The sequence below is a fragment of the Saccostrea echinata genome, unplaced genomic scaffold (assembly GCF_033153115.1).
Source record: "Saccostrea echinata isolate AGI-Se365-2 ecotype Australia unplaced genomic scaffold, CSIRO_AGI_Sech_v1 ptg000019l, whole genome shotgun sequence".
Taxonomy (NCBI): Eukaryota; Metazoa; Mollusca; class Bivalvia; order Ostreida; family Ostreidae; genus Saccostrea; species Saccostrea echinata.
This window is the reverse complement of record NW_026889768.1, coordinates 4,755,001-4,769,403: the sequence shown is the minus strand read 5'-3', so window position 1 is coordinate 4,769,403 and position 14,403 is coordinate 4,755,001. Positions and strand designations below refer to the sequence as shown.

Genomic DNA, 14,403 nt, shown 5'->3' with positions numbered 1-14,403 from the left:
AATCTAAATAAGAACTTCAAGATATGACAAGACCATAAACCGAGAACAGACAAGTCAAAATTTAGATCTAGAATATGTTGACTTTCATTCATCAAATAAGTTAAAATTGTCTTATTATATTCAATTTTAAATGTATGATAAAAATTTGTTTTATATTTATTATTAAAGTTATTCCTGCTTGAAATGTTCAGTTCATCATTTGTTTGTATGTGAATATTTTACAAACATGCAACATTTTCATCATGTTTGCTAAATAAAAATCAAGATATTCAAAATGTTAAAATTTCTTATTTCGCTTCAGTGTTCTCAATTTATGGTCAGTTCAGTGCCGTACAAGTGTATCTTAATTAAAAAAAATATTTGTGTGAGAATTTAATCAATTAATGTTTACAGAAAACATTTTCCTAAATCTTCATAGTCAGACAGGTTGACAGCAATAATTATTGTAGTCAGCTCACACATATTCCTTAGATCTTATAAAACATGCATAAGAATCCACAGTTGTTACAGTATTTTTAACCCAAATTTAAGTAAATCTTGTATTTTATCTTGACATTTGATCTTGAATGTTATTCAGTGTCTAAATGAGGAATAAAAATAATTGACCAAGTTCACAATATTTATTCAGGGTAATTCCTTTTTTCAGTGAATATAAATATAATTATATATATTGGACCAAATGCATATTATCTACAATTTATATCTACAATGTATAACAATTGAATGTTCCATTATCATGAGACAAATTCATTAAAAGTGTCCATGTAAAGTATACATGTATTTCAATGCCAAGCTCAAAGATACATGTACATGTAGTTTGTTTAAATTGAAGTTTATCAATGTCTTATTACAATTGTATGTTTTACATGCATATTATTTGGCCTGCTTGTCCGTTGCTCAAATTGAATTTCAAATGTCAAAGTAGTTGTCAGAGAGATGGTCATAAAGTAACCGAACAGTTTCACAAATGTCATCAATGCACAGAAAACAAATACATCACACACTGATCTCCTTAATAAAGAACACCATCATTCCAGACTCTAGGAGGCTCTTGGACACTGGTTTGAAAATCTTTCATTATTTATTCCAGCAGCAGATGAGATGAAGTGCAATTTGTACAGTTGCAAATTTGCAGGATTGTCCTGAAGCAAAAAACACACACCATTATGTGCATGTAGATTGTAAATTTTGTCATATACATTATGCATTAAAACTGTATTTGATTGTGATTATCTTTCTCATTTCATGTACAATTGTCTGAATTTCACCTTTTTCTCTCCCAGAGTAATGCATTAATTTTAAAGAAATCAAGCAAAATCAAATCTTATATTGCAACTTCATAGTCATAACTCATATCTTAATTAAACAATCATAATTTACATAATTTACTTGTAGATTATAATTCATTTCATCTCGTCGTCTTGCTAACTAGTATGATTATATGTTTGGATGTTTTTTTCTCTCTCTATTTTCTGCTTGTAATAATCTATTTAATATCTTGTTAATTAATTTCTTTTCATTTTTTGCTTGAAATTTGAATATTAAAAAAAATGAAAATACATATAACATGACCATGATGACCAGAACAATTATACATTAATTTCAGTTTTACTCTCAACATTTTAAAATGAAGAAAATCACTTATTCATAAAATCTGCAGACACTTCATCCCAACTTAGATAATGATTTTGATGTATTTTAATGAAACATGCATAAACACAAAATAAATAATCTAATCATACGTACTTCTAAATGTAAAATCTTTTATATTGTGATGACTAATGAGGGCAGGCAAAATTGGGTACCATTCTCTGAAATGAAGAAGATAATAAATGATTAATTTATGTTACACATTTTATGTTTAACTCACAATAGGTCATACATACAATGTACATGCAAGTGCTGAGTGGGCTTATTATACAAATAAGCGTAAGAAATGATCATGATGATTCTGCATTTAATTATTTTAAATTGCAATCAGATAAGAAAAAATATTTTTTAACCACAGTAGGGGAATGAGTATATAGCAATAACAAACTGAAAAAGGTATAATACATCTGATGATGTGACAAAGTATTTGTAAATATTTAACCCCCTACCCCTCCCCTTTCTACACTACCTCTTTTTTCCACATCCGATTTCTGTGTATATTACAATAGAGTAAATTTTTAATAGTTCAAGTCATTAAAACATTGCTTAAAGGGAGAGATATGTATAAACATGCACACATTTACAGTGTTTAGTATACTTACATGGTCTTGCACCAAACAACTGCGATTATGATCTGTTATAGTCCACCGCTGACGGTTCAAGTGGAATTATCCAGACAAACAGAGCACATTTAACAGTGAAACATGTTATTGAACTGTAACACAAGTAGGAATTGAGTTAATCATCCAAACATGCTGAAGAAATACGATCTTTTGATGTCCGATCTCTTCTTTGTTTATATGCGAAACTTCTTCCGGTGATCGTTCACGGTTAGATCGTACGCCATATTACTCGAAGGTAATAGAATAAATGTGTGTTAAGAAAAAAACGTCTACTTTCTTTTGTGATTTTATAAATAATTCTTTTGTAAACGTTCTATATCCTTTTGCGTTTCTGTAATTTATTCTGACATATGAATTAACCTTTACTCGAATCTGATTGGCTGTAGGATACAGGATAGGATAGGATAGGATTGGATTAACTACTATATGTTTCTATCGTGAATCCTCAATCCTGAATCATATCCAATCCCATCCCATGTCAACTTGTGGGATAGCAGCACTGTACCAATATCTGTGAAAATAAGCAATTTTCTACTACTTCCTGTTTGGCCGGAAGTGACGTCATTCGACGCATTTTGATGATCCCGCAAGCTGCTACTTGTCATGTTGAACAACTTTGCTTTTTGAAGTATTACAAATTCTCAATACTTTTTGAGATATCAGGAAAAATATTTTGGCCCCTTTAGATTCTTTATTTTAGGGGCCAGCCCTTTTTTCGAGATATCATTTAAAAGATCTTGTAATTCTGCACAAATTTTGTTATATATGTTTTAACAAAATATTTCCAAGTAAAAGGATATCGTACAGAAAGTGTTCGAAAATTTGAAACTCTCGATACAACTTTTTTCAGGCCATAGCGAGCGTCGACGTGTGGCACTTCCGGTGAAAGTTAACTACGTATTACAGATCTGCATATGTTGCTCTGTCTTCGCTAAAAGTTTCACGTTCCTGTGATGAGTGCTTTCTCAGAAAACCTGCGGACAAACTGACCCTCCAAAAATCACTAAATCGCAAAAATCTTCGGACCGGAAGTGACGTCATCAAAATAAAAAAATATGTATCAAGATTTTTTAATGTTTTATCAGACCTGAAAGTTTCATGAAAATCGAACGAATCGTTTTCGAGAAATCGCGTGCACAAAATCGGTAAGAAAAAAAATAATAAGAAAAACAGTGGAAAAGAAACCGAAGAATAACAAGAAGGTCTTCCGCTGAAGACGAAAGACCTTAATAACTAGATGAGATCTCGTTGCGAGCAACGAGTGGGTCTTCCATCCGATTTTTGATAAGATGAGATAAGAATTTGACTGAGATTTTCGTTCAAATATAATGATATAAATAAATTGTTAAGACGAACAATTTTGCTTTAATAATGTTTAACAAAATATTGATCATTAAAGGGTTATAGATTAAAGACTTTCGGCCCTTCTTGGCCCCTAATATGAGAGGTCAGCCCCTTTTTCTTGATATCGTCTTAAAGCTCTCATGAATTTGAACACTTTTTGTTCAACAACTATTCAGAAATTCTTTTTTGTTTTCGGGATATATGCAAAAGAAATATTAAGGGCCGGTCCTTCAAGTCCTAAATGGGGACATTTAGCAAAAATTCAAAGAGTGCATATTGTTCAGAATATGATTTTGAACGTCTTTTGTTCAATACTGTATATCAAAATATTCTTCCTTTTCGAGACATATTGCGCCAAAGATTATGCAATCTGGCCCCGTAAAGACCTTTATTGCGTAACATATGATATCAACATCATGTTATTTAGATAAAGTGTGTGGAAGAAGAACTATTTCGCTTCTGTAATATATTACAAAATATTGATCATTAAAGAGTTATTGATTGTATACTTTCGGCCCCTTATTTAAGGGGTCATACCCTTTTCCTGGATATCACCTTAAAGCACTCATGATTTTTTTTTTTACACTTTTTGTTCATCAACTAGTCAGAAATTCTTTTTCGTTTCTGAGATATTCGCAAAAGAAGTATTTAGGGGCCAGCCCTTCAACTCCTTAATGGGGACGTTTAGCAAAAATGAAAGGTTGCATCTTGTTTAGAACATTATTTTGGACATCTTTTGTTAAATATTGCTTATCAAAAATATTTCCCACTTTTGAGATATAAAGCGTCAAAGATTTAGCATTCTGGCCCCTTATGGCCCCTAATTATGTAACATATGATGTGAATATCATAATATATTTAGTCGTAAATTGTTGAGATAAACATTTTGCTTCAGTAATGCATCACAAACTATTGATCGTTAAAGAGTTATTGTTTAAAGACTTTCTGCCCCTCTCAGCCCCTATTGTGAGGGTCCAGCCCCTTTTTCTTCAAATCACTTTAAAGCTCTCATGATTTTGAACACTTTTTGTTCAACAACTAGTCAGAAATTCTTTTTCGTTTCTGAGATATTTACAAAAGAAGTATTTCAGGGCCGGCCCTTCAACTCCTTAATGGGGACGTTTAGCAGAAAATGAAAGGTTGCATCTTGTTAAGAACATTATTTTGGACATCTTTTGTTCAATATTGCTTATCAAAATATTTTCCACTTTCGAGATATAGAGTGCCAAAGATTTGGCATTCTGGCCCCTTATGGCCCCTAATTATGTAACATATGACATAAATATTATAATATATAGTTGTAAATTGTTAAGATAAACATTTTTGCTTCAGTAATATATACCAAAAATTTGATCGTTAAAGAGTTATTGATTTAATACTTTTGGCCCCTCTCGGCCCCTAATATGATAAGTCAGCCCTTTTTTCTTGATATCATATTAAAGATCTTGTCATTCTGCACAAATATTATTCAGTATGTTTTTACAAAATAATTATACTCGAAAAGATATGATACAAAATGTCTCAAAAATTCACTCGTGATTCGTGTCCTAAATTTCGACCCCTACCGAGCTTCCATACTAGGCACTTCCAGAAAATTTGAAAACTGAGGTGCACAACTAGAACATGTCCTCTATTATCACTGAAAATTTCAGCAGTCTAGCTTTTGTCGTTTTTGAGTTTTTGTGTAGACAAAATGGTCACTAAAAATTTGATAAAAGGGCGATAACTTCCGACCGGAAGGGATTTATCAAAAACGGAATTGCCGGAATTAACTTCAGATAAAGACCCAACAACCCTGAAAATTTGAAAGAAATTGAACGAGCCATCTCCAAGAAATCTTCTGCACAAAATTTGTAAAGAAAAAAAAAGAATAATAAAAGTGAAAAAGAAACAATAGAATAATAGAAGGGTCTTCCGCTGAAGACGGAAGACCCTAATAAAAGTGAAAAAGAAACAATAGAATAATAGAAGGGTCTTCCGCTGAAGACGGAAGACCCTAATAAAGGTAAAAAAGAAACCGAAGAATAATAGAAGGGTCTTCCGCTGAAGACGGAAGACCCTAATGAAGGTAGAAAAGAAACCGAAGAATAATAGAAGGGTCTTCCGCTGAAGACGAAAGACCTTAATAAAACATAAGAGAAATCATTTCTCCTAAACAAATTACTAGTCGTTAAACATTTTTGGATGTTTCCGTAAAAGTCTATTTAAAAAAAAAATTGCTCTTCAAGCAGGGATCGAACTCAAAACCCTTGGGTTGAAAGGCAGGTGCGCTAACCATTAGGCCACGCATTCCGACACCAGTAGTAAGTTAAAATGTTTAGGACTATAGAATAGATGCAAGCGTATTTTTAGAATCGGTAGGGGAAGAAAGAAGTTCCGTAGAAGGAAATAGTTCCTGAACTTGCAAGCAGTATATAAAATAAGAAGGGACGGGCTGCGTGAGAAAACGTTAACACTGTTCCCTAATGAAAATGTATTAGTGGACTGTGGCCCGATTCATCGATATTGTGAGCATGCTGATTTTTTTGTAAATACATGTAGCTTTGTTGAAAGCTTTAAAGATGGGGTTCGGATTTTAGCATTTCTGACTGAATATCCTGAAATAAATATGAAACATTTAAATAAGCATTTCTTTGGGTTATATTAAATATATGTAGCACAAATTAAACTCCCAACATGCATTTCTAGAAGGGAAACACGACAATGAAAGCGAGAATTGTTTTTAATATATCGAAAATCGCTATTTCTGGAAACTGATTAATTCCAAATAAAAATCAAATAAATTCCACATGTAAAAGAAAGAGAGAATGCTCGTTATTAAAATGTCATATCATATCAGGAGAATCGAATGCTATTAACGACATCTGAAGAAATAGCCAATAAAAGGTTAAGATCATTTCTTCGTTCACCTGCACTTTAATTTCAAACACAACAGAACTTGTAGTTTTTGCCGTGAAACTTCATGACTTCTTTATACTTATAAGACTCACCGTAAAACTTTCCAGAAAGTTTCTCTGAGGTCTATACTACATTTGTACCAAATTTGGTGTCGATCCGAGGTCTGGTTTGAATTTTACAGAAATATTCTACGTTGTTGTTGATGTGATTTTTTTTTTAAGAAAGGGGGGGGGGTGTGAGTTATTTATTTTATGTTTCTTTTTAACTAACAATTGTAACTACTTCCACATCCTTAAGCTTGATTGTGACCTTTGGGTCAAGGTCAAAGGTCAAGGTCATTTAAAAAAAAAATTCTTTACGTTCTATGTTTTAACCTGCTACTGTAGCTGGATGCATGTCCTTAGTTTCAAATTTAACCCAAAGTCATGTTTGCCGATAATTTTCATTATTCTTTTTTTTTTGGAGAGAGGGAGAGAAGGACAATAAAACTTAAGAAAGTTCCAGTAGGTTCTTAGCTACAACTCCCTGAAATCTTATATCTATCTGAAGTGTTATTTGAAACTAAGAGAAAGATTTGACATTGCTCTCGGGATGATTTTTTTCTTTGAAGTTTTTCCGGAAAAAAAATGTAATTTCTACATTTTTCAGAGAAAGACCATAAAACTCTACAGGAAGTTACTTTGGAGTCTCAGCTACAGTTCTCTAAAGTTTCGTGTCGATCCGATGTGTGAATTCAATTCTAGAGAGATATTGCATGTTGCAACTGCTGTCATTTTTTTTCCACGAAAAAAAGGGGGGGGGTTATATAATAATCCTTAGCCTGTTACACACTGGGAGTTGTAATCAACTCTCCACTTCCTCAGTAAACATTCTGACCTTAATGTCAAGGTCATATATCAAGGTCAAAGGTCAAGGTCATACAGATAGGTGGAAAGATCCAATAAACAGAGGCATTTCAAGAGATTTCTGCTCAGAAAAGTTAAAGAAATTAAGAATTACTAGACGAGCTTGCGTCAAAGATTTAGCATTCTGGCCCCTTATGGCCCCTAATTACGAAATTTTTTTTATAAAATTTTAAGATATATAGATGCAGATTGGGAAGATGAACATTTTTGCTTCAATAATTAATATCAAAATATTTAATGTTAAGGAGTTATAGATGAAAGACTTTTGGCCACTCTGAGCCCCTAATTTGAGGGGTCAGCCCCTTTTTCTTGATATCACTTGAAAGGTCTTGTAATTCTGAAGACTTTTTGTTCAACGACTATTCAGAAGTTTCGTTTCATTTTCGAGATATGTAGACTTGAAATATTTAGGGGCCGTCCCTTTAAGTCCTTATAGGGGCTGTTTAGGAAAAATTCAAAGGATGCACATTGTTCAAATCATCATTCTAAACAACTTTTGTTCAATATTGCTTTTCAAAATGTTTTCCCTTTTCGAGATATAGAGCTTCAAAGATTAAGCATTCTGGCCCCTTATGGCCCCTAATTACGTAATATTTGAAGAAAATTTTAAGATATATAGTTGCAGATTGTGAAGATGAACATTTTTGCTTCAATATTTAATATCAAAATATTTAACGTTAAGGAGTTATAGATGAAAGACTTTTGGCCCCTCTGAGCCCCTAATTTGAGGGGTCAGCCCCTTTTTCTTGATATCACTTGAAAGGTCTTGTAATTCTGAAGACTTTTTGTTCAACGACTATTCAGAAGTTTCGTTTCATTTTCGAGATATGTAGACTTGAAATATTTAGGGGCCGTCCCTTTAAGTCCTTATAGGGGCTGTTTAGGAAAAATTCAAAGGATGCACATTGTTCAAATCATCATTCTAAACAACTTTTGTTCAATATTGCTTTTCAAAATGTTTTCCCTTTTCGAGATATAGAGCTTCAAAGATTAAGCATTCTGGCCCCTTGTGGCCCCTATTTATGTGCCATACGACGTAAAAATCATAATATATAGTTGTAAATTGTTAAGATAAATATTTTTGCTTCAGTAATGTATACCAAAATAATGCTTGTTTAAGAGTTATAGATGAAAGACTTTTGGCCCATATCGGACCCTAATGTGATGAGTCATCGCTTTTTTCTTGATATCATGTTACAGATCTTGTCATTTTGCACAAATTTTGTTCAATATGTTTTAACAAAATAATTATACTTTAAAAGATATGACACAAAATGTCTCAAAAATTCACTCATGATTCGTGTCCTAAATTTCGACCCCTACCGAGCTTCCATACTAGGCACTTCCGAAAAATATCTAAACCCAGGTGCAATATGGCAACATGTCCTCTGTCATCACTGAAAGTTTCAGCGCTCTAGCTTACGCCATTTTTGAGTTCCATCGCAGACAAGGAGGTCCTCTGAATTTTGATAAAAGGGAGATAACTCCCGACCGGAAGTGATTTTCAAAAAATTGAAAAAAGCGTATAAGCTTCAGATAAAGATACATCTTCCCTGAAAATTTCAAGTAAATCGATCGAGCCATCTCCGAGAAATCATCTGCACAAAAATTGTAAAGAAAAAAAAAAAGAATAATAATAAAAGTGAAAAAGAAACAATAGAATAATAGAAGGGTCTTCCGCTGAAGACGGAAGACTCTAATAAAGGTAAAAAAGAAACCGAAGAATAATAGAAGGGTCTTCCGCTGAAGACGGAAGACCCTAATGAAGGTAGAAAAGAAACCGAAGAATAATAGAAGGGTCTTCCGCTGAAGACGAAAGACCTTAATAAAACATAAGAGAAATCATTTCTCCTAAACAAATTACTAGTCGTTAAACATTTTTGGATGTTTCCGTAAAAGTCTATTTAAAAAAAAATTGCTCTTCAAGCAGGGATCGAACTCAAAACCCTTGGGTTGAAAGGCAGGTGCGCTAACCATTAGGCCACGCATTCCGACACCAGTAGTAAGTTAAAATGTTTAGGACTATAGAATAGATGCAAGCGTATTTTTAGAATCGGTAGGGGAAGAAAGAAGTTCCGTAGAAGGAAATAGTTCCTGAACTTGCAAGCAGTATATAAAATAAGAAGGGACGGGCTGCGTGAGAAAACGTTAACACTGTTCCCTAATGAAAATGTATTAGTGGACTGTGGCCCGATTCATCGATATTGTGAGCATGCTGATTTTTTTGTAAATACATGTAGCTTTGTTGAAAGCTTTAAAGATGGGGTTCGGATTTTAGCATTTCTGACTGAATATCCTGAAATAAATATGAAACATTTAAATAAGCATTTCTTTGGGTTATATTAAATATATGTAGCACAAATTAAACTCCCAACATGCATTTCTAGAAGGGAAACACGACAATGAAAGCGAGAATTGTTTTTAATATATCGAAAATCGCTATTTCTGGAAACTGATTAATTCCAAATAAAAATCAAATAAATTCCACATGTAAAAGAAAGAGAGAATGCTCGTTATTAAAATGTCATATCATATCAGGAGAATCGAATGCTATTAACGACATCTGAAGAAATAGCCAATAAAAGGTTAAGATCATTTCTTCGTTCACCTGCACTTTAATTTCAAACACAACAGAACTTGTAGTTTTTGCCGTGAAACTTCATGACTTCTTTATACTTATAAGACTCACCGTAAAACTTTCCAGAAAGTTTCTCTGAGGTCTATACTACATTTGTACCAAATTTGGTGTCGATCCGAGGTCTGGTTTGAATTTTACAGAAATATTCTACGTTGTTGTTGATGTGATTTTTTTTTTAAGAAAGGGGGGGGGGTGTGAGTTATTTATTTTATGTTTCTTTTTAACTAACAATTGTAACTACTTCCACATCCTTAAGCTTGATTGTGACCTTTGGGTCAAGGTCAAAGGTCAAGGTCATTTAAAAAAAAAATTCTTTACGTTCTATGTTTTAACCTGCTACTGTAGCTGGATGCATGTCCTTAGTTTCAAATTTAACCCAAAGTCATGTTTGCCGATAATTTTCATTATTCTTTTTTTTTTGGAGAGAGGGAGAGAAGGACAATAAAACTTAAGAAAGTTCCAGTAGGTTCTTAGCTACAACTCCCTGAAATCTTATATCTATCTGAAGTGTTATTTGAAACTAAGAGAAAGATTTGACATTGCTCTCGGGATGATTTTTTTCTTTGAAGTTTTTCCGGAAAAAAAATGTAATTTCTACATTTTTCAGAGAAAGACCATAAAACTCTACAGGAAGTTACTTTGGAGTCTCAGCTACAGTTCTCTAAAGTTTCGTGTCGATCCGATGTGTGAATTCAATTCTAGAGAGATATTGCATGTTGCAACTGCTGTCATTTTTTTTCCACGAAAAAAAGGGGGGGGGTTATATAATAATCCTTAGCCTGTTACACACTGGGAGTTGTAATCAACTCTCCACTTCCTCAGTAAACATTCTGACCTTAATGTCAAGGTCATATATCAAGGTCAAAGGTCAAGGTCATACAGATAGGTGGAAAGATCCAATAAACAGAGGCATTTCAAGAGATTTCTGCTCAGAAAAGTTAAAGAAATTAAGAATTACTAGACGAGCTTGCGTCAAAGATTTAGCATTCTGGCCCCTTATGGCCCCTAATTACGAAATTTTTTTTATAAAATTTTAAGATATATAGATGCAGATTGGGAAGATGAACATTTTTGCTTCAATAATTAATATCAAAATATTTAATGTTAAGGAGTTATAGATGAAAGACTTTTGGCCACTCTGAGCCCCTAATTTGAGGGGTCAGCCCCTTTTTCTTGATATCACTTGAAAGGTCTTGTAATTCTGAAGACTTTTTGTTCAACGACTATTCAGAAGTTTCGTTTCATTTTCGAGATATGTAGACTTGAAATATTTAGGGGCCGTCCCTTTAAGTCCTTATAGGGGCTGTTTAGGAAAAATTCAAAGGATGCACATTGTTCAAATCATCATTCTAAACAACTTTTGTTCAATATTGCTTTTCAAAATGTTTTCCCTTTTCGAGATATAGAGCTTCAAAGATTAAGCATTCTGGCCCCTTATGGCCCCTAATTACGTAATATTTGAAGAAAATTTTAAGATATATAGTTGCAGATTGTGAAGATGAACATTTTTGCTTCAATATTTAATATCAAAATATTTAACGTTAAGGAGTTATAGATGAAAGACTTTTGGCCCCTCTGAGCCCCTAATTTGAGGGGTCAGCCCCTTTTTCTTGATATCACTTGAAAGGTCTTGTAATTCTGAAGACTTTTTGTTCAACGACTATTCAGAAGTTTCGTTTCATTTTCGAGATATGTAGACTTGAAATATTTAGGGGCCGTCCCTTTAAGTCCTTATAGGGGCTGTTTAGGAAAAATTCAAAGGATGCACATTGTTCAAATCATCATTCTAAACAACTTTTGTTCAATATTGCTTTTCAAAATGTTTTCCCTTTTCGAGATATAGAGCTTCAAAGATTAAGCATTCTGGCCCCTTGTGGCCCCTATTTATGTGCCATACGACGTAAAAATCATAATATATAGTTGTAAATTGTTAAGATAAATATTTTTGCTTCAGTAATGTATACCAAAATAATGCTTGTTTAAGAGTTATAGATGAAAGACTTTTGGCCCATATCGGACCCTAATGTGATGAGTCATCGCTTTTTTCTTGATATCATGTTACAGATCTTGTCATTTTGCACAAATTTTGTTCAATATGTTTTAACAAAATAATTATACTTTAAAAGATATGACACAAAATGTCTCAAAAATTCACTCATGATTCGTGTCCTAAATTTCGACCCCTACCGAGCTTCCATACTAGGCACTTCCGAAAAATATCTAAACCCAGGTGCAATATGGCAACATGTCCTCTGTCATCACTGAAAGTTTCAGCGCTCTAGCTTACGCCATTTTTGAGTTCCATCGCAGACAAGGAGGTCCTCTGAATTTTGATAAAAGGGAGATAACTCCCGACCGGAAGTGATTTTCAAAAAATTGAAAAAAGCGTATAAGCTTCAGATAAAGATACATCTTCCCTGAAAATTTCAAGTAAATCGATCGAGCCATCTCCGAGAAATCATCTGCACAAAAATTGTAAAGAAAAAAAAAAAGAATAATAATAAAAGTGAAAAAGAAACAATAGAATAATAGAAGGGTCTTCCGCTGAAGACGGAAGACTCTAATAAAGGTAAAAAAGAAACCGAAGAATAATAGAAGGGTCTTCCGCTGAAGACGGAAGACCCTAATGAAGGTAGAAAAGAAACCGAAGAATAATAGAAGGGTCTTCCGCTGAAGACGAAAGACCTTAATAAAACATAAGAGAAATCATTTCTCCTAAACAAATTACTAGTCGTTAAACATTTTTGGATGTTTCCGTAAAAGTCTATTTAAAAAAAAATTGCTCTTCAAGCAGGGATCGAACTCAAAACCCTTGGGTTGAAAGGCAGGTGCGCTAACCATTAGGCCACGCATTCCGACACCAGTAGTAAGTTAAAATGTTTAGGACTATAGAATAGATGCAAGCGTATTTTTAGAATCGGTAGGGGAAGAAAGAAGTTCCGTAGAAGGAAATAGTTCCTGAACTTGCAAGCAGTATATAAAATAAGAAGGGACGGGCTGCGTGAGAAAACGTTAACACTGTTCCCTAATGAAAATGTATTAGTGGACTGTGGCCCGATTCATCGATATTGTGAGCATGCTGATTTTTTTGTAAATACATGTAGCTTTGTTGAAAGCTTTAAAGATGGGGTTCGGATTTTAGCATTTCTGACTGAATATCCTGAAATAAATATGAAACATTTAAATAAGCATTTCTTTGGGTTATATTAAATATATGTAGCACAAATTAAACTCCCAACATGCATTTCTAGAAGGGAAACACGACAATGAAAGCGAGAATTGTTTTTAATATATCGAAAATCGCTATTTCTGGAAACTGATTAATTCCAAATAAAAATCAAATAAATTCCACATGTAAAAGAAAGAGAGAATGCTCGTTATTAAAATGTCATATCATATCAGGAGAATCGAATGCTATTAACGACATCTGAAGAAATAGCCAATAAAAGGTTAAGATCATTTCTTCGTTCACCTGCACTTTAATTTCAAACACAACAGAACTTGTAGTTTTTGCCGTGAAACTTCATGACTTCTTTATACTTATAAGACTCACCGTAAAACTTTCCAGAAAGTTTCTCTGAGGTCTATACTACATTTGTACCAAATTTGGTGTCGATCCGAGGTCTGGTTTGAATTTTACAGAAATATTCTACGTTGTTGTTGATGTGATTTTTTTTTTAAGAAAGGGGGGGGGGTGTGTGAGTTATTTATTTTATGTTTCTTTTTAACTAACAATTGTAACTACTTCCACATCCTTAAGCTTGATTGTGACCTTTGGGTCAAGTCAAAGGTCAAGGTCATTTAAAAAAAAATTCTTTACGTTCTATGTTTTAACCTGCTACTGTAGCTGGATGCATGTCCTTAGTTTCAAATTTAACCCAAAGTCATGTTTGCCGATAATTTTCATTATTCTTTTTTTTTTTTGGAGAGAGGGAGAGAAGGACAATAAAACTTAAGAAAGTTCCAGTAGGTTCTTAGCTACAACTCCCTGAAATCTTATATCTATCTGAAGTGTTATTTGAAACTAAGAGAAAGATTTGACATTGCTCTCGGGATGATTTTTTTCTTTGAAGTTTTTCCGGAAAAAAAAATGTAATTTCTACATTTTTCAGAGAAAGACCATAAAACTCTACAGGAAGTTACTTTGGAGTCTCAGCTACAGTTCTCTAAAGTTTCGTGTCGATCCGATGTGTGAATTCAATTCTAGAGAGATATTGCATGTTGCAACTGCTGTCATTTTTTTTCCACGAAAAAAAGGGGGGGGGGTTATATAATAATCCTTAGCCTGTTACACACTGGGAGTTGTAATCAACTCTCCACTTCCTCAGTAAACATTCTGACCTTA

At 33.4% G+C, this 14,403-nt stretch overlaps 1 protein-coding gene and 1 long non-coding RNA gene across 2 annotated transcripts in view; one reads left to right on the top strand and one right to left on the bottom strand.

Moving 5' to 3' along the window:
• LOC133189607 (receptor-type tyrosine-protein phosphatase T-like) overlaps positions 1 to 14,403 on the top strand; it is a 47,689-nt gene that overhangs the window by 17,878 nt on the left and 15,408 nt on the right. The gene's annotated exons all lie outside the window — the stretch shown is intronic.
• LOC133189769 (uncharacterized) lies at positions 611 to 2,330 on the bottom strand. The gene is made up of 3 exons (XR_009721520.1): positions 2,253 to 2,330; positions 1,747 to 1,811; positions 611 to 1,142 (listed from the first exon to the last, which is right to left on the bottom strand). It is a non-coding gene; the product is annotated as an uncharacterized LOC133189769 (long non-coding RNA).